Source organism: Natator depressus, chromosome 10, assembly GCF_965152275.1.
Source record: "Natator depressus isolate rNatDep1 chromosome 10, rNatDep2.hap1, whole genome shotgun sequence".
Lineage (NCBI taxonomy): Eukaryota > Metazoa > Chordata > Testudines > Cheloniidae > Natator > Natator depressus.
Genome location: NC_134243.1, coordinates 42,860,163 through 42,884,716, shown reverse-complemented (window position 1 = coordinate 42,884,716; position 24,554 = coordinate 42,860,163). Strand labels below are relative to the sequence as shown.

General features: G+C 50.0%; 1 protein-coding gene across 1 annotated transcript in view; it reads right to left on the bottom strand.

Annotated features, from left to right (window-relative positions):
* Positions 1-23,923, bottom strand: part of GRAMD2A (GRAM domain containing 2A) — a 79,799-nt gene extending 55,876 nt beyond the window's left edge. The window contains exon 1 of the mRNA XM_074965914.1: positions 23,821-23,923. The gene's annotated coding sequence lies outside the window, so the exon portion shown is untranslated. The remainder of the gene's footprint in view (positions 1-23,820) is intronic.
* Positions 23,924-24,554: the final 631 nt, after the last annotated feature.

Sequence of the window (24,554 nt, the reverse complement as noted above, 5' to 3'; positions counted from 1 at the left end):
GTAACCCTAAGGCAGATGAGGCTTTTAGTATCCAAGTACCTCACCTATTCGTGCTTCTGCACTAAAAAGTTGTCTGACCCCCGCCCCAGTTTTGCTAGTCTTAATGCACATTCATTTGACACTTGACATGTACAAAACTGAACAGCAAAGAAGTAGCTGGAGTTTGGTGGCCCTGCCATGGAAGCTGGTCTTTCAGGAGAACTAAGAGAGGCACATTTGAGCCTGCTTGCACCAACCCTCCTGGAAAGGGGCAACACTGGAAAGTCCAGAGTCAAGTAATCGTTGAAATGTGGGGCTGGAAGGGACCTTGGGAGGTCATCTAGTCCAGCCCCCTGGACTGAGGCAGGACCAAGTAAAGCTAGACCAGCCCTGACAGGTGTTTGCCCAACCTGGTCTTAAAAAGTTACTGTGAAGCCAGCTCCTAGCCACCTATAGCTCTAGTTTAACCAACAAGAGGTTTGCTTTATTGTTTAAACAGTAACCACTCAAGTTCTTCTTGGAGATCTCCAAGCCAACACTGCAACAGAACAGAAGCCGGCTTACAATACTACAGCAGCTGGGTAGCCAACCTCACCCCCTCTTAGCTCTATGGAGGCTCCTTATGAATTGATCATTTCAATTACATGCCTTATCAGGACAGCTCAGTGAGAAAATCTCCCTGTACAGGATACTGCTGCGAGGGCACCCGGGGGGGGGGGGAGCTTCTTGGTCAGACAGAGAACATTTCAGGTCGACTGGCTGCCATATTAAACCACTACAATTATTCTCCAAATTCTCAGCCAGGACCGCTAGTTAAAACCGCTTTTCTCTGCATCAAAAATATACAGCATTTTAAAAGTATCTTGATTCCTTGTGAGGCAAGACTGGTAATGACACGAAAGCCATAAAGCTACTGAAACAAAGACCACGATGGGAATCAACAGGCGAGGTTAAGAGGTTCAATGGCTCACTGTTTAAGGGAGAACAGCTGATGGGAGTCACGCTCCAGCACTTGTGCTTAAGAGGGAAGTTAGCTGAATTCTAAAAGGACTCCCTTTGTGATGGGGAGCAGCTGGACGGAGGTTGGCAGCCCACATGCCCAGCACTAGATGACATTCAGGATGGGATTCTTCCTTGCCTTGCACCCTGTATAGTCACTTACGTCACCATTCTACTCGGTTATTCGTGCAAACGACGCCACAAGTTGCAGGGCTGCGGAGAATCAGGCCCACCAAGTGGAGTGACATGCACCACCTGCTTGGAGTTTGACCAACAGTCCAGACACACATTGCTACAGAAGGGATGTGTGTGTGCGCGCGCACATACACACACTTTATTACAGCTGGGATCTTGGACACAGAGCGAGTGTTTGTAGATCTGACCGTGGTAGCTGTGTAGTTACTTTTAGGGACCTCACTCGAAGCAACAGCAGGATTTAGAAAGGATATGCTGAATCCATGGCACCTCATTTCTCCATCACCGAGGAAATCACTCGTTTCTAGAGTTCAAAACCTTTGTGAGACCGGAGATTATTTAAGCCAAGCTCCAGAGCACACACAGCCTATCTAGAAAGGATTTAGTACAACTCACACAAGTTCTCTGTGAGCCACACAATGGCATCCCTCTGGGCTGGGTACAGCCTACACACAGAAAGCAGATCATGCCCTCTCATAGCACAAGAACAAGGGGACACTGAATGAAATGGAAAGAGGCCAAATTCAAAACTGAACAGGAAAGGCTTTTTTACATTCTGCATGATTAGCATGTGGAACTCAATGCCACAAGATGATACTGAAGCCAAGCGTTTAGTAGGCTTCGGAAAGAGATTAGACATTTATATGCTTAACAAGAATGTCCAGAGTTATTCTAGTTTATCTACCCAGCTTTGGAAGGGACAAACCTTCCTGCTTCAGGGCTTAAGCCAGCTTCTATCTATAGGGGTCAGGAGGAAATTTCCCTCGTGCAGGTTATCCCATAACTGTCTCCCTGTGGGGTTTCTTGCATCTTCTTCCTTTGGTCACTGTAGGTGGCAAAGCACCGGTCTGAGCCAGCGTGGCAATTCCTAGGTTCCATGAAGGGGAGCATGTGGCTAAGTTTGCAAGTGACTGCTCAGCAGAACAAAGAGTACTTAGTTCTCACACTTCAGGGCAGACAGCAGCAAAGGCTGGCCAGACTCAACACCTATTCCATGGGATGAAGAGCACTGCTGTATCCCCCAAGCAGAACCAGAACCACCATGGACCCGACCCCCAAGAGCCGCAGCTATTACTCAGATCCCCTTCCCCATCTGTCCACTCTGGCAGTGCCTTCTGGCCTTAAGCTCTCTGACTCCTGTGATCTATTCCCGGCACCTCTCCCTGCCCCAAGTTCCCCATCTGTAAAAGCAGGGTGAGCATCAACCTCCACCTTGGAAGGGGAATGAGAGGGTTCATGTTTGCAAAACACTCTGATGTCCTGGGATGGAGGAAGGGTCCTTTTATTACCATTATTTTCTGCTTGCAAAGTCTTTTCAACTTTGTATTTATTGTTGGAAAATAATTAGGCATTTTTAGAGCACAGCAAGAGGCAAGGACTGTTTAAGGAAACGATTACACTCTGGGCATCATCGCTGGGACAGGAACATGTACAAAAAAAGGGTTTAAAAACACAGACGGTTTCACACACGCATGAAGCAGAAGGAAAACGCGTCTCCAGCTCAGAACCCCCTTAATGATCTGGATGATGGGATGGATTGCACCCTCAGCAAATTTGCAGATGACACTAAGCTGGGGGCAGAGGTAGATACTCTGGAGAGTAGGGATAGGGTCCAGAGTGACCTAGACAAATTGGAGGATTGGGCCAAAAGAAATCTGAGGAGGATAAAAAAGGACAAGTGCAGAGTTCTGCACTTAGGATGGAAGAATCCCATGCACCGCTACAGGCTGGGGACCGACGGGCTAAGCAGCAGTTCTGCAGAAAAGGACCTGGGGGTTACAGTGGACGAGAAGCTGGATATGGGTCAGCAGTGTGCCCTCGTTGCCAAGAAGGCCAATGGCATGTTGGGCTGCATTAGTAGGAGCGTTGCCAGCAGATCGAGGGAAGTGATTATTCCCCTCTATTCGGCACTGGTGAGGCCAACCTGGAGTATTGCGTCCAGTTGTGGTCTCCCTACTACAGAAAGGATGTGGACAAATTGGAGAGAGTCCAGCAGAGGGCAACAAAAATGATCAGGGGGCTGGGGCACATGATGTACGAAGGAAGGCTGAGGGAACTGAGCTTGTTTAGTCCACAGAAGAGAAGAGTGAGGGGGGATTTGATAGCAGCCTTCAACTACCTGAAGGAGGGTTCCAAAGAGGATGGAGCTCAGCTGTTCTCAGTGGTGACAGAGGACAGAACAAGAAGCAATGGTCTCAAGTTGCAGTGGGGGAGGTCTAGGTTGGATATTAGGAAACACTGTTTCACTAGGAGGGTGGCGAAGCACTGAAATGGGTTACCTAGGGAGGAATCTCCATCCTTAGAGGTTTTTAAGGCCCAGCTTGACAAAGCCCTGGCTGGGAGGGATGATTTAGTTGGGGCTGGTCCTGCTTTGAGCAGGGGGTTGGACTAGATGACCTCCTGAGGTCTCTTCCAACCCTAATATTCTATGATTCTATGAACACACGGGACCCTATTGCAATAGATTTAGGTAGGACACAAAGAAGCTTGCCCTACAAAGAGAAATCAATAGCCATTACAAAGGATGCACCATTTTGTGCGTCTGGAATTATTGGTTGTGTTACAGTAGGATCCAAGGTTCCCATTAGGATTGGGCCCCATTGCGCAGCTGGGCATCATATGCAAAAGCCTCCACCGCGACACTGCAGTGGCTGCACTTAGACGCCCTGCCCTGAACTCCCGGTGAGGGAAGAGTGGGAGAAGACTGAGCAGCCATCTGTCCTAACATACCCCTCAGCGGCAGGCAGGCAGGGTCGCTGGAAGGGAAGGACGAAGCCTGGGATCTAAATGCCAAGCACTGGCACGGAGAAGAGTCTGACGTCTGCTCTATGCTATGGGCAATCCTTCCCTGGAACAGCAGCTCCCTGATACGATTGTTTCACAGCCACCTTCATGATCTCCCAGGGCCAGTGGCTCCAGCCTGCCTTTCTGGCACTCTCCAACTGCACCAGCGATGCAGGGTGTTTGCTCCGTGCAACTCCCCCTCCAACCACTGACTGTCTGCATGTTTACCAGGCTGACACTGGCCTACAGATGGCATGGACCATAAACCCAGTCCAGCCGTAATTCCCCACAGCTCAACACACCACCACAGCCGACTGGGCCAAATCCAGCCTCGCCTCCTCATCAGCCTGACGTATTCGACCCCCGCAGCACTGGGCTTATTCCTCCAGGCAGCCTGATCCAGCCCCAAGTCCCGTGGCTCTGGCGAGCCGGACATAGGAGGAGCTCAGTGTGATCCTGCACGGCACTGACTCTGCAGGGCCCAACACAAAGGCAAAGGGGGCACGAGGGGCCCAGAGTAGTGAAATCCGGTCAGGTCCTGCCCCTTACAGCATTTTGGCTATATTTTTGTGTTAAAGAAATCCAAGAACGGGTGGCCTGATTTACACCTGCAGCTGCTCTGGCTTTCAGTGGGAGTCGGGGTTGCTCAGCACCTCTGGAAAACAATCAAGCCCTTAGTCTGGAAGCTAGTTATTAGTGCTGGTTGGATGCTACCAAACAATCCCCATGCCTGGTGAGCAGCAGCAGGAGATGGGATCTTTTAAGAGGATTTCTCCCTCTCTCAGACAAGGCAAACTTGGGTTTAGCACATTTTAAGCTGGGATGTCTCAAAAGGGGATAAAAAAGGAAGATTTTCTTATCCAGCCAGACGATGCATTTCACAGCAGTCATTTGTGGGACTCCTGCAGGGAATAGGTTTGCAACTGAACGTGAGGTGCAGTAACAGCTCAGTGCTGCACCCAGTGGGTGCTCCCCACTCCCTCATTCAGGGTACACAACTTGCACTTGTGTCATTTCTATCACGCCAGCATCTAACAAACACGACCTTCTACACACACGCAGGAGAAGACACGACAGTGTGAGCACCCTGGAGTGGACTTTGCATCTGTACCTGCTTTTAGAGCAGGGGTGGGCAAACTATGGGCCGGGGGCCGCATCTGGCCCTTCAGATGTTTTAATCCGGCCCTCAAGCTCCTGCCGGGGAGTGGGGTCTGAGGCTTGCGCTGCTCTAGCGCTCCAGCCAGGGAGGGGGTCGGGGGCTTGCCCCGCTCTGCGTGTGCCATAGCTCTGCGTGGCTCCCAAAAGCAGCAGCATGTCCCCCCTCTGGCTCCTACACGCAGAGACAGCCAAGGGCAGGGATTTCCCTAGACTCCGCCCTGAATTTCCCCAACACTCTCCCCAGTTTTGTGAACTAGTTACATGCAGTGTTGCCAATTTAGTGATTGGAAATTTGAATTGAAATTGAAACATTAATACACACTTTAAAAGCATATACATGAAATAAAATACATGTATCTGAAAAAGTATAATAGATTTGAAAAGTATGAACATAGACTAGCTTCCTTGTACAGCTGTTGTTTTTTAAGACAATGTCAGTGCCCTCATTTCAGTGATGTTGGCCAACCTAATAATTTCAAATTATGATTTGTAAGTGAACTCTAAATGAGCTCTCCCTGACAGCCAATGATGAGCTGGGGGGAAAGGCTTCAGGACCAGATTGTATTTACGCTCACACCTAATCTACATAGGTATCCAGCAAACAGAGTTGCGTTGCCCAAGTGATAGATTTTGACTGGGGATGGGTTACAAATCACTTGAATGAGGGGGGTAATGAAATGTTGCTATTCTTATTGTATGAGTAAAGGGCAGTAGAACTGTACTTAGTCTGTGCTGATTGAGGGCATCAAGAGAGAGGGTGGGGACAGGTGTTTTGCTTGATGGTCTGCACTGCCCCTCTCCACTGTTTAAAGACAGAGCTGGTTAGGCTCCATAGATAGTCTTTTGTTTTGTTAAGTGACCACTACAGCTGAAATCACTGATAATCAGGTCTAAGTGCTTAGACCTGCTGTGGGACAGTGTTTCTGTGGAAGAGACAGCCCAGCCTGCACTAGCAGCAAGGTTCCCCCACTGAAATCTCAGCTGAAATCACTGAGAGCTGGGTGGAACCTCAAGAGAGCAACTCACAGAGGTCACAGTGGCAGCAGAAGGTGATGGTGCAGGGCCATTGGCAACAGAGCGATGGAGTGAACGGTGGCACAACGAACAACAGTGGCCAGAGCGAACAGTGAGCAGCTGGAGGAACGAGCAAGGTGCCTTCTTGTCCCCCACCTGGAAGGTGAACTCATGTGAAGGCACCTCTGAACTCTAAGACTCCACTGACCAAGGACAACACCAGTGAAGTGGGGTGCGGTGGAGGGAAAAGTGAGGGGCACGTTAAATAAACATTTGTTTGTTGGACTATATTTTAGTGACTTTGATCCAGAATGCTAGATTTGTGACTGGGAATGGAAACTTATATAAATATGTTTCCTAGTAGTCCAAGAGTTTTAAAATGCATTGTTTGCCAAGGTTGTTATCTCACATCATTGCTATCTTGAGAGGTCATTATGTTGGGGGAGTTTCTGTACTAAACATTTTTATTATAATGAATTTTTTCGTAAGAGTGGCCATACTGGGTCAGACCAATGGTCCATATAGCCCAGTATCCTGTCTTTCGACAGTGGTCAAGGCAAGGTGCTTCAGAGGGAATGAACACAACAGGTGATCCATCCCCTGTTGCCTGTTCCCGGCTTCTGGCAAACAGGCTAGGGACACTCAAAGCATGGTGTTGCATCCCTCCCCATCCTGGCTAATAGCCACTGATGGACCTATTCTCCAGGAATTTATTTAGTTCTTTTATTCCTGTTATAGTTTTGGTCTTCACAGCATCCCCTGGCAAAGAGTTCCATGTTGTGTGAAGAAGTACTTCCTTTTGTTTTTTTTTTTTTAAACCTGCTGCCTATTAATTTCATTGGGTGACTGCTAGTTCTTGTGTTATGTGAAGGATTAAATAACCTTTCCTTATTCACTTTCTTCACACCAGTCAAGATTTTATAGACCTCTATCATATCCCCCCTTAGTCGCCTCTTTCCTAAACTGAAAATTCCCAGTCATTTTAATCTCTCCTCCTGTTTCATACCCGTAAGCATTTTAGTTGCCCATCTCTGTACCTTTTCCAATTCCAATACATCTTTGGGATGGGGTGACCAGATCTGCACACAGTATTCAAGGTGTGCACGTACCAAGGAGTTATATAGAGACATGATATTTTCTGTCTTATTATCTATCCTTTTCTTAATGATTCCCAACATTCTGTTTGCTTTTTTGGCTGCTGCTGCACATTTGGATGGTTCCCTGAAAATATCCACTCGATGGACTCCAACTTCTCTTTCTTGAGTGTTAATAGCTAAATTTAGACCCCATCATTTTATATGAATAGTTGAGATTGTTTTCCAATGTACATTACTTTGCATTTATCAACATTGAATTTCATCTGCCATTTTGTAGCCCAGTCACCCAGTTTTGTGAGATCCCTTTGTAACTCTTCACAGTCTACATTGGACTTAACTATCTTGAATAGTTTAGTATCATCTGCAATTCTTGCCACCTCACTGTTTACCCATTTTTCCAGATCATTTATGAATATGTTGAACATTAATGGTCCCAGTACCGACCCCTCAGGGATACTACTATTTATCTCTCTCCATTCTGAAGACTGATAATTTATTCCTACCCTTTGTTTCCCATCTTTTAACCAGTCACTAATCCAGGAGAGAACCTTTCCTCTTATCCCATGATGGCTTACTTTTCAAAAGTAAATTTAAATTAAATATAATTTTTTAAAAATTTTTTATTTCTTTTAGAAATCTAGAACACGTTATGTGTTTTGGTGTAACTTGCATTATCCTTATGTTAAATTTGCATTATCCTAACAAAACATTTAATTTATTCATATGTCTTTTATACATTGCAGATCAAAGTGAAAATGAAAAGACAAAAAACAATGCAACAATTTTTCCACTCAAAGGCCTCAAAAACCAACCAAGGTGAAGAACACATCAAAATCCAAGAATATAATCACATGTCATCTGAAGGTTCAAGTGGTGCATCTACATCCGACCAGCCCGAAGCACAAATATAGCTACTTACTGAAGAAACAGTGTCTCCAAAACCTAAAGGCAGTTCCCGATATTTGTTGGTCAAAGTGTTCCCATTTATTGAAGCTACAAAAGATGGCTACTGGTGCACCTCTTGAAAAAAAGCTTACGAAGAAGGAAAGCTTTCCAATGCTATAACTGGTAAAAGTGGAGGAGCTTGGTTTGTCAGACCGATCAGCAAAGCCAATACTGACAAACTATGTGAAAGGCTGCAAAACACCACACCTCTGGAGTGCATCAGCATGCAGAAAGCCTTATAAGCCCACTTTCAAAGCCAATTTTAGAAGTACTTAACGAGGCTCTTAAGAATGCTGGAGACACAACACAGTTCATGCAAACAAACATGGCTGTGGCATCATACTTTCTATTTAAGCACAAGATACCACACACTACAAACTGGAGGCCAATGTTAAGTGCATTGTCACTTGTTCATCCTGAAGTTGAACACTGGTTCTGAACAAGACCAGCAAATGCTCACTATCTTTCTGACTGGCTAGAAGCATGTGGTGCAACAAAAAGACTCACCAGTTGAAAAAGTGAAGAACTCTCTCACACATTCAAAAAAATTTGCATAGATGGCTGATGAATGCACCAATGCAAATGGGCATCAAGTATTAAGTCATTGTGTACGTTATCTTGATGTCAGTGGTAGGCCAGTAGATGCATTTCTAGATGTTCAAATTATAGAAGACACATTGGCTGCATTTCTGACAACCCACATCTTAGAGGAATTAAATGCTTTTCAGTCGGACCCCAGACAGATGGCTGCTTGTGCATTTGATGAAGCTGCAAACTTCTCTGGAAGACATGGTGGAGTACAAGCTTTGTTAGGAGAAAAGTATAACCCTAATATCTCTCCTATACACACTGCAGAGGCCGTCTACTCCAACTAGCACTAGTACGAGTTGCAGACGCTTTAAAGAACATTTTAAAAAGCTGTAAATTTAATGTCTTCATTATATTTTTTCAGCAAGAGTCCAAAAGACTGAATATCTTGGAAAATACAGAAGATACACTGGAACTGAAGTTCAAATTAGTCCAACCTGGGAAAACCTGCTCGCACTCTCATGAGCAATCCTTGGCTGTTGTCTTAAAATTACTCCAGCCATTATTACTGGCTTTTGAAAGTATCTACTGAGATGGGATGGATCTAAGTAGTGAGGCTTGTGGATTACTTTTGCTACTACTTCAGAGAAAATTATTGCTATTCTCTCTCTCGTAAGTCTACCGTTGAAACCACTTGGGTCATTAAACGATGCCATCCATGAATCTGCTACAACAGTAGTAGATCTTTGTCCAGCAATAGAAGCTACATTTGGATCAGAGAGCTATCCATTGAAAAAGTACTGGAAGAAGCAAAAACTTCAGTCCGGAAGTTGACTAATGAAGGATTCAATATAAATGCCTTAAATGAAGAGGACAAGAAGTGTTTGTTAAGGCAACTGAAAAAATACACAGACTTGATTCTTAAAAATCTACAACAGTGACTTCTAGATTCTACTCAGCCTCTGCGTAGCTTTTACAGATCCCTGTCCTATAAAACACTGACAGGGGAGTGAGGCACTACCAGCAATGGGGCTGCCATGTGCTCAGGACAGAATAGAAAATTCGAACACAGAGTGGAATATCCTACGACGAATGAATGAAGATTTCACTACTACTTTTTTATTGTCACTAGTGGCTTGACCTGATCTTTGTGCTATGTTTCCTGGACTGAAAGAAGTAGGAATTCATCTCTTGCTACTCCCAGTCACAACAGCTACAGTTGAGCGTTCTTTTTCCTCATTGAACAGAATTTTGTGTTCTGAAAGAAGTCGCCTTCTGCCTGATCATGTGAATGAACTAATGAGCATATCAATTGAAGGAATGGAAGTACCGGACACACGAGAAGCCACCGAAGATGAACGCATTGCATTCAAGAAGTTCATTAACAGAGTTGTGCAAAATTATAACAAGAAACCAAGAAGGATGTAGATGCAGTGCTTCATAGAAGGCTTGAGTAGCCAACTTTAATTTAAAAAGAAGAGGAGGACTTGTGGCACCTTAGAGACTAACAAATTTATTTGAGCATAAGCTTTCGTGAGCTACAGCTCACTTCATCGGATGCATGCAGTGGAAAATACAGTGGGGAGATTTTATATACATAGAGAACATGAAACAATGGGTGTTTCCATACACACTGTATCGAGAGTGATCAGGGAAGGTGAGCTATTACCAGCAGGAGAGAAAAAAAACCTTTTGTAGTGATAATCAAGGTGGGCCATTTCCAGCAGCTGACAAGAACGTGTGAGGAACAGTGGGGGGGGGGGGGGGGGAAGGGGGAATAAACATGGGGAAATAGTTTTACTTTGTGTAATGACACATCCACTCCCAGACTTTATTCAAGCCTAAGTTAGTTTTACTTTGTGTAAAGTTAGGCTTGAATAAAGACTGTGTATATAAAATCTCCCCATTGTATTTTCCACTGAATGCATCTGATGAAGCGAGCTATAGCTCACGAAAGCTTATGCTCAAATAAATGTGTTAGTCTCTAAGGTGCCACAAGTACTCCTTTTCTTTTTGCGAATACAGACTAACACGGCTGCTATCTGAAACCAAATTTAATTTGTGTGATGATTTTAAAACATGAGTTCAATCTAGCAGAATGGTCATGAAACATTTTTCAGTTTTTACTATGGTGCCAAACAGCCCACCTTCACCTTCACAGTCTCACCCCTCATCGGCCCTGACCCCCCTCCCCCCCATTTCAATTCCTGAGGAAAACACTGGCCAAGCAGCTCCGCATGATGCCCCCACAGCTCCTATTAGCCAGGAACCATGGCCAATGGGAGCTGCAGGGGCAGTGCCTGCAGACGGGGCAGTGCACAGAGCTGCCTGGCCGCACCTCTGCGTAAGAGCCAGAGGGGGGACATGCTGCTGCTTCCAGGAGCTCCTTGAGGTAAGCACCGCCCGGAGCCTGCACCCCTGATCGCTTTCCGCACCCCAACTCCCTGTCCCAGCCCTGATCCCCCTCCCACCCTCCAAACCTCTTGGTCCCAGCCCTCCTGCACCTCCAACCCCTTATCCTCAGCCCCACCCCAAAGCCCTCACCCCCAGCTGGAGCCCTCACACACACACCCCTGTACTCCAACCCCAATTCCATGAGCATTCATGGCCCACTATACAATTTCCATATCCAGATGTGGCCCTCGGGCCAAAAAGTTTGCCCACCCATTTTAGAGGCTACCTAGAATCTTGATCCTATGTCCCGTCTCTCACCAACTCCAATAAAAATATAACCGGAGAAGCACCTTGCAGCCAGTGCTGCATTTTCAGCAACACACTGGGCTTGTTTTTAAATCATTTTTGTTACTACGGACACTTAACACCCTCTTACTACCATCTCTGCAGCAGCCACTCTAGTTGCTGAGCCCCTCAGCATCTCACACACCACAGACAAGCTTACAAGTGCCACAGATTGATGGTTCTTGTCTAGGTGCCCCATACAGCCATGTTCTTTTGGAGCATCTCTTACAGGGGGGTAAGATGAGTCGCATGCCACTGCCAATGACGTGCCCTGGTTCTCCGGAGTTTAAACTCACTGGTTTTTCTCTAGCCCAAAAGTATCAGATGGCAGCAGAGCCAGTTACAGAAGAACCATTCTTGGAATCAGGATGCTGGGGATTGGAAGCAGAGTGTTCCTTGTAGACCAGTGTCTACTGCCTAGTAACCTTGGCCGGCTCTCTCTAAATGGCTCACATTCTCTTGCACTCTCGCTAGAAAGGAAGTTGATTTTTTTTTTAATCTTACTTGTGTCTCTCCCATGGGCTAGAGCACTCCATGTACTTCCCTCTCCTGGCTTTAAGGAGCTCGGCTGCTACCTCCACAGACCACAACCAGCCTTCCATGGACTGGCTGCAGCTGGAGCAGACACGCTAGAATTGAAACGTTTTCTTTAAGCCAGCCTGATAGACCGAATTCTGTAGGTGGGTGCTGCTGCTGAATGCCTCCTCCCGGGACCGGAGCACGATCAGCTACTGAGATGAAGCGCAAGGCGAAAATGTCTTAAATAGACAGATCCAAACCTTAAAAGGCTTTCCAGCTCAAAGCCAACACCTGGAATTGCAGCCCGGGCAGAGTCTATGGCACAGACCACATGACCGCCACGAGCAGAGTATGTTCCAATAGCCTGGAGCCCGGTGGTGAGCAGAGCCCTCCAGACAGCAAGAGGGGAAGGAAGCATCTATGGCTACTGCCGAGAACCAAGGAGCAGCTGGATAGTCACAGTGTCCCCATCTCAACCTGCAGACATCGCTAACAATAAATGGACGTGCCCTCGACAGAGGGAGCAAGTCTCACTATCGCCAGCAGGGGGCAGCCCTCGGCCTGCTTGATACAGCTCAGTACTACATCGGTCCCTTCTGCAGACCGAGGAAGCCCAAGTCTTAACCCTCTCCCATGTGGCAGCCCCCACCCTTCCCCTAGGTGCCTCATTGTCACTTCCCTTCTCCAGCCAGCAAACACACCTTCCCCCAGCCACGGATGCAGCTCGCGGACACAGTCAGCAGCCAGTAAGTGCCAGGAGAGATGGGGATGGCAGGCCAGGTCTGGGGGGGGAGGGTGGGACACAGAGCCCCGATTCCTGAATGCCAGGAAGCACATCTCTGAAGGCAGCGAGAGGAAGGAAGCCGCACACTGCAAAGGACGAAACGCTGAGAGAGGACTGATTGCAAACTCCTTGGAGCAGGGCCCTTTCCCAGCACAGTGAGGTCCCAATCCTGACCAGGGGCTCTGGGCCCTGCTCTAATACAGGCCATCCTCAACTAGTAACATGTCCTGCAAGCCCCTAATCTCTGTCTGGTGGGAGAGCGCAGCCTGAGTTAACCTTTGCACACCTCAGCCCAGTCACTCAAAGCAAGGCCGGGCCAGGCGGTTTCAGGAAGTTATCCCAGTCCAGGGGAACTGGGGCTACAGAGGGGGCACATCCACAGGCAGAGCCCACAATCCGGAGGAGCTCTGCCATCGGGCATGGCGGGTTTCATACAAGGCAGGTAACCGATTCCCAGGCAGTCAGTGATGTGCGGGGGGAGCAGGCAGAGAAGCAGTTGCTCTCGCTGCCAGACTGGGTCTTGCACGCCAGCAACAGGATCCCATTCTCGACTCTTTCACTGATGAGGCCCTTTGAGCTCCTGGACAAGTTCAAGAGGCATGTGAGAGTCCCAGGGGCCAGTAACTAGGGTGCTGACCCCCAGGCGATCAGCAGCCCCCCCGAGCAGCAACTTGTGCTGCCTTTGCCTAGAGCGATCACCACTGGGCTCGTGAACAAAGCTCGGTTAGAAGCATGAGGTGGCCCTCACCAAGAGGCAACGACTGGGATTCAGTCAGGAAGGAGTGACCAAGCACGTTACATGCAACTTGTCCCCCACCCCAGGAGCCCACCCAGCAATAGGGCACTACCATCTCTCTCCATTCGGACAATGGGGCCATCACTGGGCACCTTCCAGAAGAATCAGCCATGAACCCGCAAGAGGACAGGGGTCAGAATTTCCCTTCCCACTTTCCTCAGGGCCATTAAGGCTTTAAACAAAAAGTTCCCTTCTCCTCAGCTTTCCTGTTGTGGCTGTGGAGCGCCAGGCCGAAGAGGTGATGGAGTTCAGAAGAGGGGCCAGGTTTGCGGTCCCTTAGCTTCTTGGGTGCTAAAGGCCAAGTTCCAAGGCCTTGGCCCTGGAGCCAGGAATGCCCCAGCTCTGGCTCTCACTAGCTTCTGGCTTTGGAATTCGGTAGGAATGTCAGGGGAGGGTCGCCCAGCACCCTCTGAGGAACCTCGGCCCAATTCCACAGGGAGTTTTGGAGATCATCCTCCACAACATACCAGTAAGGAAATCAAGACACACAACCAGGAGGGGACGTCTCCAAGGCCACACAGCCAGTCCGTGATGGAGCAAAGAAAGAGAGTGAGACTCCCAGTTCCTGCTCTAACTGCTCAGCCACACCTTGCAAGAAGGTGGGAGAATCCTACATTGGGGTGTCCATCCCTCCCCCCCACAGCACTGCACAGGGGCAGCAACTGAGTTAACCAGCTTCCCAGAATTTCCATGGTCTGCCAGGAGGCAAAGATGCTGATGAATTGCCAAGTCACTTACGCCTTCGGGGGCAGGGTTGCAAATTTCCGAAGATCTGTTTCAGCACTTCTGCAGCAGCTAAGAATTCATTATGGCCCCAGGCCACCTCTGTAACTAATTGTCATTTCCAGGTGATTACTGCATCCATCCTGCCAGGACAGTAACATGCCTGGAGATACAGCACTAAAGCTATGGGGCCTCTGGGCCAGGAATCGACCAACGTGCCCCCTAGCTTATGCTCCATATGTCTTTGCCACGGCAGTAAAGTCAGGCAATGAGAGGGGCAGCCAACACTTTACTGGGGCAGGAGGACTTCTCGGTTCACATGAGTTCAGAGACCACAACCCCACCCAGCCTCCACAGTCCTTCAGGAGGAGGAATGGAAGCAAGAGAGGGGGGGTCCCTTGCCACCTGTCTGACAGCCAAGGGGGCAGTATCAAAGGGAGAACCTGCATCCTGGTGTTCAAAGCACAGCAAGCTTCCAGAGCTGCTCTCAGGCACCCTGCGCTCTGCCTCCCTCTGCACTGGTCCCTCTCCGGCTGCCGCTGAGCGCAGCGTGGCGTGTTTGTCTCGTTAGGAGACCAGACTGGCTCTGGGTTTATTATTTGTAATTCTGCAAACAAGAGTCTAACAAAGCAGCTGCCACGTTCACAGCAAGCAGCAGCTGAGCCAACTATTCCCCTGACATTTTGCCAGCAACGGAGCTTTCCTCTTAGATCTTAGTGCGTATGTTCAAGGGGCATCACGATCCAGCGAGAGGGCACTGCTCAGCAGCCACGGCCTCTAGTCCCAGCTCTGCTTCTGACCTGCTGCGTGGCACTGGGCAAGTCCCCGCCCCACACTGTGCCTCAGTTTCCCCTCCCACCCTTTGCCTGCCTTGGCTTTTTCAATTGCAAGCTCTCCGGGGCAGGGACAGTCTCTTGCAATGTGACCACAGTGGAGCCCTGTTCTCACTTAGGCCCTCTGGGTGCTACTGGAACACATGACTGGCCCAGCCCTCAGCCTTGAGCCCCCTCCTCCCTGTCACACGTGACAGTCGATTTGGCAGGAAGATCTGGCCAACAGGGGCAACAAGCACGAAACACATGGGTAGAGAGGCGCAGACTGCCTTCAGCCGAGCGCCACGTGCCTAGGTAGCAGGAGCACCCAGAGGGCCCGGTGGCAGCTGTCCTCACCCACACCCACGGCTCTCTCCTCCCTCAGCACAGCCAGTGACAGCAGCCAGGAATTTGCTTTAATCCTGAACACACCCAGCCACATGCCCATGTGGTGTAAGGCCTTGCTGGCCCCACTGGAGTTACACCGCTAACTCAGCTGGCCCATCCCCTGCAGTATTCCCCCCTCTTCAGGATCCAGGGTACCACAGCCACTGGAAACACAGCGTCAGGGAAACCTACAAGGGACCCTTTGCTCCCAAACACTCACGTCCAGGGCAGCAGGAAAAAACCCTTACAGCTGGGGTTCCACTCGAATATGACAACATGTAAAAGGCAGGACCTCAGATCCCCTCTCCCCCCACCTCCCTTTATACAGGCACCGTTTCCAATAAGGCTGGGCCTGAGCTGCCGTTTGCAGGGGAAAACTCAGCCAGGGACTCCAGGCATTGCTGGAAAGAGGCGCTCCACTTCTGTATACACCACCTGCCAAGCCACTCTAGATCCCACGTGGTAGCTGACATGGAGCAAGACGAGGCCATGCCACAGAAGGGTCACGGTCCCTCCTCAGCTGGGCAGGATGCGTGCCTGGGCTTGGAGATGCCTCCAAGGCAGGACAAGTGGAATACGTTGAAGTAGGACAGTTGCATTAAGGCTCTGTCTTCTCCCTGTCCCCATCCAGAAGCACATTACCCCCAAGAGAGGAGGCACAGATCTCCAAACCAATTGCATGTAGCTATCCACTGCTTGGACAAGCCAGGTCACTGGGCGGGGGGGGGGCGCTCCACTTGGAGGATATACTTACAATATGGAGAAAGACAAGGGGGGTGAGGGAATATCTTGAGCTCTGCATGGCTCGAAAGCTTGTCTCTCTCCCGCAACAGATGTTGCTCCAACAAAAGATATTCTCTTACCCCCTTGTCTTCCTCCATATCCTGGACTGACATGGCTACATCAACACTGCATACAAGATATGCAGGAAGGCTTTCCCAACCTGAGAATTAAGCATACCACCATCTGATGTCATCAGTCCCCAAGTCCAGTCAGAACTGAGTGCCATGTATTCCTAGAACACTGAAGAGGGAAGGATGAGGCTTAAACTAAGCCCCACATTTCCCAAGAACTGAAATATCATCCAGATTAGGAGGGCAACAGCTGTTCGCCTCGTACTTCGGAACCCATCAGCATGTCGCTCTCACGGTCAACAGAGCCCAGCAGCCCGCGAAGCAGAGCACCATCACTGCCCCAAGTCTGCTCAGCCAATTCTACCCGAGGCTCTTGACTGACCAAGACCAGGCAAGTAGCCAGGGAATTTATGTCAGTCGGCTCGCACTCAAATTCCAGTTCTGCTGTCAAGTTCCTGCTTGCATAGGGGGATTCTACCATCCCAGGGCAGGGATGTGGCCACCTCAGCAGAAGAACTTACACAAAGATACTTCTCTTCTCTTCCGCACCCACGCCCATGTTCAGTCCAGGGCTAGTCACACTGTTAACTAGGCTTGGAAGGATTCGATTTTTTAATCGGTAAATGTCAATTTCACCATACACACGCAAACCAATGGGAAAATATTTGCATCAATAATCAAAATGTACAGCTAGGCGAAGAAAGAAAAACGCTGTTTGAGAAGTTGTTAATGTTTGACTGAAGGCTCTTTACTTTGTGTATTTTGACATGGGATGTTGACAATTTGTGTGTTAGCCAGGAGAACACTTCAAATGTCATTACATCCTTATTGCCTCACCGCCCCTTCATTTCCTGCAACTGTGAAAATTTAAAATTAATAAAAATAGGAAAAATGCCTAAAGCCCAGAATTTTGTGCAACTGTGTAAATTTAAAATCGATAAACAGTAAGTCTCTGGATATCAAAGTATGAAAAGATCAGAATCCTTTTCTGCCACGCATAGTATTAACAGTGAATACAATGAATACCTGAGATCTACCTCTGTATTAGTCGTATCCAGATTAGTGATCGTGACAGAATTTCGCTCATCCCCTCTAGGTACAATTGAGAACTATACTTTGAGTATAGTCTTTCAACCAGTTGTGCATCCACCTTATAGAAATTTTATTTAGACTACATACATTCCCTAGTTTGCTTAGGAGAATGTCGTGCAGAACTGTGTCAAAAGCCTTACCAAAAATCAAGGTATATCACATCTACTTCTTCCCCGCTACCCAGCAGGTCAGCAATCCCATCAAAGAAGGAAATTCAGTTACTTTGGCATGATTTGTTCTTGACAAATCAATGCTGACTATTCCTTATAACCCTATTATCCTCCAGGTGCTCACAAACTGATTGTTTGATAAGTTGCTCTAGTATCTTTCCAGGAGCTGAAGTTAGTACCTATCTTTAAAAAGTCAGCATATGTTTTCTCTTCTCCAGGCTTCTGGGAGCTCTCCCATCCTCCAGTAGTTCTCAAAGATAATTGCTAAGGACTGCAAGGTTGCTTCAGCTAGTTCCTTATGACTAGAGAGAAACATGCCATAAAAACACGCTGCAGCCAGGGCAGAACACACACAGCGTGAGGAGTAACCCAAGGGCGGGCCTATCACAACGCACAACCTGCTGGCTGCAGGGACCCCAGTGCCGCTGACAGCACGCAACAGGAAGCCCTTATCAGGCTCATTAGCGTGAGGTGGGAATGCAGGGGGGCGGATGGAAAACTCACAGCTACGTGAACTCTTGCACCACTGGCCACACACTCTGCCCTGAGAGCCAACCCACATTAAGCCAGAGGCCAGGCAGGAGTTGCCTGCCATGCTCACCCAGCCCAGGCAACAGTAACACAAACGCTCATGAAAGTAGGGCTCAGCAAAGGGGGTTTAGGGGGGTATTTATCCCCACTGCTGTTCAGGAGGCTCAACTCCTAGCTCTCCTGGGGCACATCCTGATCAAAGACCCATCCTGCCACTAAACACCCCACACTGATGGAGACAAGGCATCACAGTGGCGATTGCACCATGCATCCTTCAACAGACATGTCGTACTCTAGACCTGCAGAGGGACTGGCAGTCCTGAGGCTCGCACACGATGGGAGCATCAGGGCAGCCAGACAGGTACAGAGGATGCCAGGAGCCAGTGCAGGTGGAAAGCCAGGCTGGGGACAGATTCCTGCCCTTTGGAGGAAGAAGTGGCCATCCCAGGTGGGAAGCCCACGGACTGGGCAGAAGAAAATCAAGAGTGAGCACTGGGAAAGAGCATGGCCCATTGTGAAGCTGGGACATTTGTCTCAGGCTGCTTGCAGCCACCACGGATACTAGATCTCTGGACCCCATGAAAGCCCTAGCACCAGGAGACGGCTCAAAAGCGGGGCTCCCTTCCCCCACTGCCCAAAGGAGATTTTATTATATGTGTTACACACACTGGCATGCGGCTCTGAGGCAGAAGCATCCCGGGGACAGTTTGGGAGGCAGTTTCCTCATGGCTTGTCCCACAAAAACAGCAGAGCCAGTGTCCCTGGGTCATCCAGGTACCACTGGAGGTCAGGAGGCTCCCAGCTCTCCTGAAGCGCTGGGACAGTGCATCAGCCTTTGCTCCAGCCAGTCTCACAGTCACTGCACTGTGGCACCTGCCAGGAGCCAGCGTTCCTGTGGAAAGCCACGCACACACTGCCCACTCCTCACACCAGTACACCTGGTCACATAGCCTCCCCAGCCCAAGGGCAGGCTGATTCTGGGTGATCACCATGCAGAAGATAAGGTGTATTCCAGTACAGAGGGTTTGCACAATGTAAAGGCTGCACATTTACCCTCTGGGGAGAGGAGAAGGCTATGGATGAGGACGCTGGAAAGGAATTGCCACAGCTCCTGCACTGCCCCCAAGTGGGCCACTGAAGGGTGGTACTACAAGGTTTGGGATCGGGCTGAGCTGCTGACCCTCAAACTCTGTGTAAGCACCCCACAGGCAGCAGCTCTGGCTGGATTCCCAGCGAAGGCCAGGTGAACTCAGGCTCATGCAAGCAGAGCAAGTTTCACCCAGCGCGATTTCCATGCTCAGTTTGTCATTTGCCACCAGCTCTTCCCACACCTCATGTCGTGTCCTGCGCAGGCGCTGTCCTAAATTCTCCACCTCGTTGCTCTGCTCAAATGGACCCCCCCTCCAATCCGATTTCCACACCACAAAAACCCAGCCAAAGAGGGCTACAACATCCAAAACACAGCTCCCCCCCCCCCCACACACACACACACACACACCGGGGCAAGAGTAAATCAATCAAATGCAGTTCCCCACTGTAACCTCTGCCCTGATAGCCTGAAACAGCACTAGGTGCTCAGAAAACTAGGTTACAGGACCAGGTTGCATGGTGCTCAGATGCGCCAGGCCTTCAGTCTAACCAGCTGACAAAGGCGCAGTGCCAAAGAGGAGCGTAATTAGGAGCGCAGTGTCCATGTTTCTCTTCCAAGAAACAACAGCGGAGCATGCTGACCTGGAGTCAGGAAAGCAAAACCTCAATTCTGAAATCAGGTCCTTTCCCTTTGGCAAAGGGTCTCAAGTCCCCTGTCTGGTCCCCACGCAGTGTCCTCACTCACCAGCCAAACAAAACGCCAACCCTACTTTCTCCCCCTTTACTTAACAAGTGTCCCCAGGCATCCATATAACAGCGTAGAAATAGGAAACAAAACGTAAATGTCTAAGCTCCGTCACATGCTCATTGCGCCACGTCTAGCCAGATTGCTGCTACGATCACCAGGGAGTGGGGACGTGAGAGTCACCAACAGTAAGGGTTAGACATTTGTATGACAATCACCAAGATGTGAACACTCAGCTTGGGGCTGGGTTAAGGAAGTTACATTTTAGGAAAAAACCCAGGCTCAGGAAGGGAGATCCCAAGAACAAGAGAATGCTCAGGAGTTGTTCAGCCCAGTGTTTCAGAGATAGCTCTCTGGTTATGGGATGAGCCCACTGCCCTGTTTCTTTAAATCACAAGAATCCAGCAGACGCCCTGGATTAGGGACTGGTTGAGTCAGGCAGCTCTAGCTGGTTGGCCACAGCCTCAAGAAGGTCAGTAACAATCACAAGTAATTATCATCTGCTGGCTGTTTGGTAGCCTGCATGCTGTGGGTCCGGTTCCTAGTGGCCACGTGTCCATACTGGCAATCTAAGCAGCAAGACCAAGGACACACAAACAATACAGAATGAAGCCGTCTCTTCCCTGTGTTCCCTGTGAACAGGGTGAGGCACAGTGGGCTCTCATCTTCCCTGCTAGCCATGTTCTAAGTGTCAGGCAGTAGGATTAAAGGCACTGAAAAAGGTGAAGTCTAGATAGCTAGGAAAGATGCCACGTGTTTGGAAGAAGTGAAGCCAGCCAGAGCGCATCTCAGAAATCCAAGCCCTATGCAGCAGCACCAGCATCCCTATATATATATATCTCCCAACACACCAATGCAAACAAACATTCCCAATCCAAGAGACTGCTCAGCCTGCTGAAAGAATTAACATGCACCAGGGTGGGGGGAGGGCGTTATTCAGATGCTCATACTAAAAAACAAAGAATGAAATGTAATAAAGCAAAACAAACAGTGCAGATCCTGTTAGTGCTGAGATTCAAAGGCAGGCCTGGCCTTGCTTTACCGGAAACACCAACTCCCGTTTCCCAACAAGAAACAGTACGGAGCTTCATTAGTTCATTAGCATATGGAGAAAGCGCCAGCAGCCTGGTGAAGGATGCAGCAGCATGGCTGATGAGAGGCAATAAAATGGAGAAAAGAGAAAGTGTGGGGAAAACTTTTTGCCCCAGCTAAATAAAAGCCTGCTTTTCCCTCTGCTTTCCCAGCGTATAACCCTATGCTCCGCAACCCAGTTTACAAAGGGACCTACGAAACTCATCAAAAATACAGAGCTTCTAACACCTGCCTGGAAACATTCGCACACAAAAAGCCTGAACATGTCAGCAGCAGAATACTGCCTGCTAATCTGCCAACGTGTCCAGCCCTGTTTAGAGTTGCGGAGCTGCGCACATGGCAGAGACAGGCTTCCGCAGTCCTGCTCTCCAGGACTAAGGCTCAACTACTGCACACAAAGCAAGAACTGTGTAGAGAGAAGTTAGAAGAAACCACAAGTTCTCACTGACTGCCCTCCTCCTCCTTCCCAGTAATTCATTTCTGTCTGATGCAAGCTTTGGTGCTGGCACCAAGACCTGTGTGGAATTGCTCGTGGCCATCTGCACTGGCAAGGGAAAACTCCTCAATCCCTCTCTTGCTCTCTGGATTTACAGAACCAGCTGCACCAAAACCCAGTGCTATGCAGCCCTTTCTAAGACCTGCCTGGGTTTTGTACCCACTCTGTTGTTCAAGGGGGCACCTGCATTAAAGCGGCTGGAAATCTTGCAAATAAAAGCAACAGATGGTGGACTCTCTCCACCCTATCAAGGAGTCGCAGCCATCGCCCCCATTTCAAACCTACCTATACCCACCCTAATCTCCCCCGTTTGAAAAACTGGCAAAAAAGACCAGCCTTGCATCATACCCAGAGTGTGCCACTGAACCAAGAGGGAAGTGAATTCCGAAGTCAAAGGGCCCGACCTTACTGCAAATATTCTACTCACAATTAAACTACAGGAAACCAAGCCTGAAGTAGCCCTTAGGGTATAGGAGCAATTGCCCAGTAACCTCTGGGGTCCCTCAGTAAGAAAGCAGCAGAATCACTCAGTGACTTCATCTGCCCCCTATTAGAGTCACCATACATAGGGAAGGCAGCTAATTACTCTAAAGGAAGGGATCACCAGTAGGGGAATCACTCCTAAATACCAATCACTGCCATCCCCGAACCCCAGACTGACTGGAGTCCAGGAGACCTGAGGATCCAGGTCCTGACAGAGCTGCCTTGCCACCACTTCATTAATAACAGGGAACTCAGGACACAGCAATAGTTAGAGAGCTGGGCACCATCAAAAGGGTTCAGTGAGGAAGGATCTTTAAGAGAAGCAGGCATCTCTTCCTCCTGAAAAGAGGTGTTGACAATGAGCTCCAATAATGGTCCCAACACTTTCCAAGTGATTTTCACCAGCCAGAAGGGACATTGACCTAGGACTTGTGGTTTACATCCCAGTTCCACAGGGCCTCCAGAACCTCAGCAAGCAACCCCTGGCTGAAACTCAAGTAGAAAAATTCATTGTTTGGCCCTCAGCCAGAGACACAACTCCGCTCTCAGAGAGATAGACAACTCTGTCCTCATCAAGCAATCTTCATGGCAAAGCATTTGGAGAACTCCTAGCTGCAGGCAACCTTTAGCTCTATTACAGCTGCAAAGAGCCTAGATTAACCAGCTTGTGAAGCCCGGAGCAGTTCTAGAGATCGGAAATCTCCAGAGGCTGTAGCAGAGGAACCCCCTTCTTCACCGCCTGCACAGCTCCAGGCTGGAACTGCAAAAGCCCTGTGTTCAGTCAGGCTTGGAGAGACACTTCTGCAACTAGCACAAGAACCTCTTCCCTCCTGCTTCATCTGTCAGAGGTCAGCACCACCTCACCCTGGGTGAACAGGGTATTTAGCCTCTACTGTATGGATAGCAGCAGGTAAGAGAAGAAGATAAGGTCCTAGCAGGCTGCGTACGGGCTTCCTCAGACTCGTTCCATTAACTTCGGAGAGCAAACAAAGAAAATAGGCCCTTCGCCTCAGCCTCAAATCAAACAGCAACACCAAGTCAGTGGCAGGGTGTGACCTCACTTCCCTGCCCCAGCACAGCAATAACTGGGTGACACATGTGCCATGACAGCTACAGATCCTGAGTTAACCTCACAGTATCCTTGTGCGTGTGGACAGAGAGCGATCGGCCTTGGAGATTCCAACCTAGGAGGATCGGGGATACTCAACTAGACTCTGCCGTGCGAGGGAGCAAACTCATACTGAGCAGGCACACTGCTAGGTATGGCAGAGTCCGTCCGCACTACAGATCAGCTACAACCGACACCACCTCACCATCTAACGGGCCCCCCCCCCCCATAAGCCAGCAGATGCCACCTGGGCTGAAGGTCCCCTACACAGTAACAAGATCCATCTCTGTCACTGCTGCAAAAGGAGCATAAATGGAAGAGTGGGTCCCTGCCAGCAAACCCCCCGGGACATGTGCCAGGAAGTCCAAGTGGAGTCTGACAGTACAAAGGGAGCATTCCTGGCATTGCCTGGAGGAAACTTCCCTTCAGTCCCCTGGCACGCAACACAGCAGCCCAAATATGCTGCTCCCTGTGGCCTGGCTATACTATCACACCCAGCCTGCGCCCCTGCCCGATCTACCCCTTCTGCTCCCCAGGGCCCATCCTGGGCCCCCTACCGGACCCAGCCACCCAGCCTGCGCCCCTGCCCGATCCACCCCCTCTGCTCCCCAGTCTGTACCGCCTGCCTGGCCCCCCCACCATCCTCCTGCACAGCCTGATCCCTCCGCCCCCCAGTCCCGCCCCCTGCCCGGCCCCGGTACCTGGGCGGCGGCGGCCCCGCGCTCTGCCCCCGGCTCGGCGCCGTCACCCAGCGACTCGCTCCAGTTCCAGCGCCGGCCGCTCGCTCCCAGTTCCCACCCAGCGACCTCCCATTGGCTACCGGGAGCCCCGCCCCCAGAGCACCCAACTTCCTCCGGATTCGCTCATTGGCTGCTTCAGGCCTCGTCCCCAGAGCACCGCCCCGTGCTCAGGTGAGGGGCGGGGCCTGGCGGGGACATCTGACCCCCCGGTCATAGCCCCGCTCCTCTTGCCCAGACCCCCGCCCCTGGCATTTCCCGCCCCAGACACGGGCATCTTCCCCCTTCCTAGCCCCTCCCCCCCTGCCTCGCGCATCTCCCCCACCCCTTGCCCAGGCCCCCCCCCGCCCCTCATAGCCCCCCCAGTCATCTCCCCCCTCACCTCATAGTCTCCCCTGCATCTCCCTCTCGCATCTCCCCCCTCCCCTTGCCAGCCCCACGCATCTTCCCCGTCCCCTTATAGCCCCCCCTGCACTGGGCATTTCCCACCCTTCCTCTCATAGCCCCCCCCCCCCGCCCCCGACACAGACATCTTCCTCCTTCCCTTGCCCAGCTCCCCCTCCCCTCATAGCCCCCTCCCCTCTTCCAGTCTCCCCCCGACAGGGGCCTCCCCCCCACCCCTCACAGTCCCTGTACCCCCACATATCTCCCCCCTCCACTTGCATCTCCCACCCCGCCCCTCATAGCCACCCTGGGCA